Source organism: Nanorana parkeri, unplaced genomic scaffold (assembly GCF_000935625.1).
Source record: "Nanorana parkeri isolate BGI_ZX_2015 unplaced genomic scaffold, ASM93562v1 scaffold874, whole genome shotgun sequence".
NCBI classification, from domain to species: domain Eukaryota; kingdom Metazoa; phylum Chordata; class Amphibia; order Anura; family Dicroglossidae; genus Nanorana; species Nanorana parkeri.
Window position 1 is genome coordinate 105449 of NW_017307142.1, and position 6226 is coordinate 111674.

Here is a 6226-nt window from a genome sequence, read left to right on the forward strand (position 1 = left end):
GAAGTGAGAGTGAATTCCTCTAAAGAGAGAGGGAGATGCCTGGGGGGGTTTCAACAGGGCCACCAGAACTAGTGTGCCCATGAAAAGACTTTCCATCTATTCATGTTCTGGTGACAACCCAAAATTCCAGGGTTTACTTTCACTTTCAGTTTGCGTGAAAATGGTCACCAGGACAAATAGAGGGGGTGAATCTCCCTAACAGGGAAACAGACAGCAATAAAAACATGAGAGATGTTTTAATGCCTCTATACTCTACTCTATAAAATAGGTTTTGGCATCAGTTCAACTTTTAAGGTGCCAAAGGTATGCTGGGTTACCCTTTTTGAATGGGTTGGCACCCCATCTAAATGTACAAAAAGAACATACCTGACCTTCTTTTTCATGCAGCGCACCCAAGGCATAAAATGTATGTGGCAATGGGGTTGCGTCACCAGCTACTGCAATACTGTGTTGCATCACCATTCAAAAAAACACTGGAACTGCAACACGGTTCATGTGTCCTCACATTTGTGGTAATGAACCATTTACCACAATGGCAAGATATGAATGGGCCCTATTAAAAGTTTTATATAAGACTGAGATTTAAGCGCCTGGGTCGCTATGGCATCTCAGGCTGCTGGCTGTCACTGGCAGCTGTGAGGAGGAACGCGCCGCTATTCACATCACTGACAAACTGTCAGTGATGTGTGCAGCGGCGCATTCCTCCTCACAGCCGCTGCTGAGTCAGAGACAACCAGCAGCTGCGGAGGAGGTGGCAGGGTCCGTCGTCGGCAACGATGCAGGAGGCGGGGCCTAGCAATGGAGGAGGTAGAGCCCGGCGATGGAGGAGGTGGGGCCCGGCGATGGAGGAGGTGGGGCACGGCGATAGAGGAGGCAGGGCCTGCAAGCGACTGGAGGAGGAGGAGGCGGACAGAGGATTGGGGATGACAGGTAAGAGGGTTTGACCAGCCCACCTGAGACCCGGCATAGCCCACCATAGAGAGTTTGTGGTGGGCTCTGCAGGGTCACTCTCGGGTGGGCTATTTGGATTATCAGGTGGGTGTAACTAAAAATTACAGGGCCCCCTACAAATTTTGTCTATGGGGCCCTGTAATTTCTAGTTATCCCCCTGCCAATCTCAGTAATGGTTATCACTGCCAACTTTGCCAAGGATTGTTTTCCAGAAACCGGCCATATTGAAAAGATGGGATCTTTAATGCAGAATACCTGTTCACTGGAAAAACAATGATGAATTCAAAGGCAGGTCACACATACCCCTATATAAGATGTTGAGGTACACATGGGGTATAAAAGATAGGCATACACATTGGCCTGCATAACCAGACATAAGCCAGGCATAAGACATGGAAAAGGTTATCCAGATAATAACAGCCCTACAAACCCCTTGACATTCTCACAGTCCTGTATACCGCTTGGCATGCTTATCTTTCACTGATGACAGAGTTAAAGTGTTATTGAGCTGCAAGCTCTGCCAGGCGAACGTAACACCAGCCTGCCGCCTTGGCTGCACTAACAATGCATCAATGTACGTTAGTGTATTGGTGTGCCAGTAAAAATTTGTGGCGCCACAACTTGCTAACTGGTGTATGATGCATTGCTGTGCATTGCAGTATTGCACGTATTACCAAAACAAATTACAACTGGAATGTGTTAGTGGGCCCTTAAAGTGACATTAAAGTTAAAAAAAAATTCCCCTCCCCCACCTTAAATTATGTCTCTTTTTCCGATCTTCCTCTTCTTTCCCCATGTTTTCATGTGTCCCTCCAGCGGTGCGGCGGCTCTCCGATCCGGCGCTGACTGCTCTGTCCCTCCGATCCAGCGGTGTCTGCATGCGGGTGCACGCGTCCATAGACTTACCTTGCGTCTCTGCTCGTCTCCCGGCCGAGAATCGGAACTGCGCCAGCCCCAAGATCCTTTGCGGCCGTACAAGCAGTTCCTGATTCTCGGCGCGGGAGCGAGCAGCGATAACGAGGTAAGTTTGAAACTAGTTAAAGCGTTTTTTGTTTTTTTTAAACTTCTTGCCTGTATCTTCTGCTTGCTACTACTGCAGCAGATATAGGCAAAAAAAACGGAGGGTTTAGATCCCCTTTAAGGCCTCGCGTGGGTATTCATACAATGTGGGTGAACGCGTCATGCACTTGCAACGCCATGACTTGCTAATGGCAACCCAAATGCGGCAGGCAAAGTGCGCATCTTTGCCCATGTTTGTCGTGTGTAGGGTAGCCCATTGAAATGAATGAACTGCCCCGTGCTGACACATGGCAAATACTGTGCTGGCAGATTTCATTATCAGTTGTAAACTAGATTTGACACTGTCTGTCCTAACAAATGACTAAGAAGGGGAAGCTCTGTCTGTCCCTCAGTTTGTCCCTTTACTTTCACTTACCTTACTTTGCTCAGAGTACCCTGGAATCAGCACAAAGGCCTAGACCGAAGAAACATCTAAGGCCTGGTTCACACCTAAGCGTCAGCGTTTTTGCGTGCTTTGAGACACGTTTATTGCCTGTTTATTTTTATGCGCATACTGCAAGAAGCATGTTTTTGTGAGCAGATTGTAGCTCATTGATGTTAATGAGAAAAGGCGCATAAAAAGGAGCAAAAACACATCAAACGGGCGTTTTCAAGTGTTTGCTATTAAGTTTATGGGGCCAAAACGAGCTGTAATATGCCAAAAAAAAGCTCCTGCACTTTTTACAGTGACAGGCGTTTTGCTTATTGCGATAAAATGCTCCAATGTGGACCTGGGCTAAAAGGTATTTTATTTTATTTTTTAAATATATTTTTGATTATGCTACGTGATTGGGAACACATAACATACATACAGAGGGACTTTTCTCAAATTTGACTGCAAAAGTACCCAATGGTTTATCAGAAAACATACTGTTGCACAACAGTATTTATAGAGAAAAGTACAAAACAACTTTATATCTCATACAGAAAAAAAAATATTGACCAATTTGAGTTAAAAACACTTAAAAAAAAAAGAGAAAAAAGCAACACTTTATGGGAACCCCGAATATATCTCAGGGTACATTTGTATATGGAAAGTTACTTTCAAAATATCTCTGTTATCTTTGTCTTAAGGAAGCCCTCAAGGAAACGAAGGTAGGTCAAAATACTTTAAAAGTCTTCTTTTTTTAGAATGTCCAAAGAAATTGTGAAACTGTGATTGTCAGCTGCGATATCAGAGAGTAAATATATAATGGCAGCACTTGTTGAAATAGATCCAATATTTAGCATAGTTACATAGTTAGTTAGGTTGAAAAAAGACACAGGTCCATCGAGTTCAACCTATAGAGATACGGAGAAAAAAAAAGATAGAAGCAAAGCCTCAACAGAACGCTATGTCCCCAATTCCCCCATGTTGATCCAGAGGAAGGCAAAAAAAAACCTATAAAGCATGGTTCAATTTGCTCCAACAAGGGAAAAAAATCCTTCCTGATCCCATAAGGCAATCGGATATTCCCTGGATCAACAATCTCTGATGTTTGATATACCTCTAAGAACTCAATATCCAGTAATCTGTGCATTTAGGAATACATCCAGATGTTTTTTAAAACAATTAACTGAGCTAGCAAGAACTAGTTCCTGAGGGAGTCTATTCCACATTTTAACAGCTCTAGCTGTGAAGAATCCTTTCGTATGCAAAGGTTAAACCTCTTTTCCTCCAGACGCAAAGAGTGCCCCCTTGTCCTTTGCAGTGACCTTAAAGTGAATAATTTGGCACCAAGCTCTATAAGGACCATTTATGTATTTATACATGGTGAGCATGTCCCCTCTTAATCACCTCTATTCCTGAGAGAACAAATTCAGGTCAGCTAATCTTTCCTCAGCTGAGCTCCTCCATGCCTCCTATCAGTTTAGTCGCCCTTCGCTGCACTTTATCCAGTTCCACAACATCCTTTTTGTGAAATGGTGCCCAAAACTGAACTGCATATTCCATGCTTTGTACAGTGGCAGGGTGATATATCTCTCTCTGGAGTCTATATAACAGTTTCTGTCCCTTGTATGCAAACCCATTTTATATCACAGAGATCCAAAACTGGACATAAATGAAGGTTGGAACTTATTAACTTCATTTATATAACAGTATTTTGTATCTAATAAAAGGTGATGTCTGAATAAATGTTCCAGATGAGTCAATTACTCCATAAGATAGCAGTCACGGCATAATAGCTTAGATATCTGGTAGAGAATTATCTCCGTCAGCAATTAGCCATATGTACCTGGGTTCAGTTCCATGCGGGTTCAGCAGACTTTACTTGCCAAATCCAAACCTCATTGAAGTCAATGGGAGCCAAATATTTTAAAATCATTAATGGCCATTTTCTAGGCAAGGGATTGACAAACAGAGTGTATGGGGAGCTGGGCATTACCCTGGAACACATGTACCAAAAATGTTTTTTTACAAATAATTTTTGGCTGGAAGCAGTGATTTTATTATGGCTTAAAGGGCAGCATCAAAAATGCCCAATTCCTTTAAATAACATGCTTTGGGGATGCCCTGAACCAGCCTGTGCATTGGCCCATCTGTGCAATGTTTACAACCTACTACATCAAAACTGACATTTACAAAGAAAAAACATTAGGCTGAAATTGCTGGTAGGTGACAGCTACCGACTCGCACTGTTCTGTTTGTAAATTAAGCTTTTGGAGATTGTCTTCCTCTATACCAGACCCTTAGATGGGGGGTCTGCTATAGATGTTAAGGAGGACCTCTGCTCTGCTCCCCCCAAGGGTCCCCACATTATACATACCAGGCACTCTGGGTGTGGTATGGATTTTAAGGAGCACTTCATACAAAAAAAAATAAATGATGTATGGCTCCCCAAAATTTATAACAGGCCCTTCAAGTCTGGCATGGATTTGAAGGGGGAACTCCACACAAACATAACATTGGCATGGGGTCCCCAAAATCCCCTAACAAACCGTATCCTGAGCATGCTGCACGGCAGGCCAATGTGTCTCTTTCTCTTGCCCTGTGGGATATGACTGTTACTCATCTCTGCCAGCATAGAACAATGAAGTGGGAGGGCAGCAATCAGAATTTTTTTCCAGAGAGAAAATATATTTTAAGGCACTTCCTAGCAAAAATGGACTTCAAATTTGGGGGCGGGACCACAATGGCATAAAAGGGTTTCAGATTTCAATTGGGATTTAAGTCCATGGGCATGCCATCATGCTCTCTGGCCAGCCTAATAAAACCATTGTTATCTTTACGTCCCCCTTAAGGTCCACCTAGCACAACAATTCCCTAATCTCTGCCATGGATCTCTGTGAGGCACAAGCACTGACTGGCTGCTTCTAGATGAGAAGCCAATCAGTGGCTTTGCCTTACACAGACCCTGTGCTCCTATTAGTTTGGCCATGCAGGGAGCAACAATGGGCCCAAAGGCCTAATGTCAGCATTAGACTATATGTCCGCTTTAACACTAAATTGGATCTGAACCTTCTCCAGCGACGGCAGGAGTAATATAAAGGTCTAATTGTAAGTAAACTGTTACAAATTTGGGCAATTCAAGCTGAGCAAATGATGAAAAAATGTATAAGAAGTAATTTGCTGTGACTGGATTCGCTGTAACACGACGGGCATTGAAAGGAGCTTGCTGTCCATATACCATCTACAACTGGCGAGGGGAAGGAGCCGGGATCTTACCGGGCTCGCTGCGCCGCGACGGGTAAGGATACCTGGGGATATCCGCTAGAGTGCCGGGGAACCTTGCACGTATCGGTGAGCTGATGGACCGGAATTACAGCTATTGAGAGGGGTTTGCTGTCCATATACCATCTGGTGAGTAACCATCGCTTGGGGGGCTCCAGATCGGGTGAAGAAAAATTGTGGAACTTTCACCAGAATAATCAATTTTTCATTTATATTTTATAATCTTTATTTTTCTATTGATAACTTTTTGATATATATATATAATTTTTGCTCATATATATATAAAAATTTTTTTGTCACATCACGGATTGAAATTTTTTTCGGAAAGACTTATGGTTTTCATTGTTTCATTTGTATTACATGCTTGATTGGTGCATATGCCTCATTGGTCTCACTGCTATTTTGCACTGTTTCACATATTTATGTATTTATTGTATGGGATGTACGAATAATTGTTTAGTTCACCCTTTATATACTAGATTTTACGGTTTTTACATTGTGTTACTTTGTTACATTTTTTATTCACCTATTGAGTGGGGAATCCAGTTTTTATTTTATTTTGAA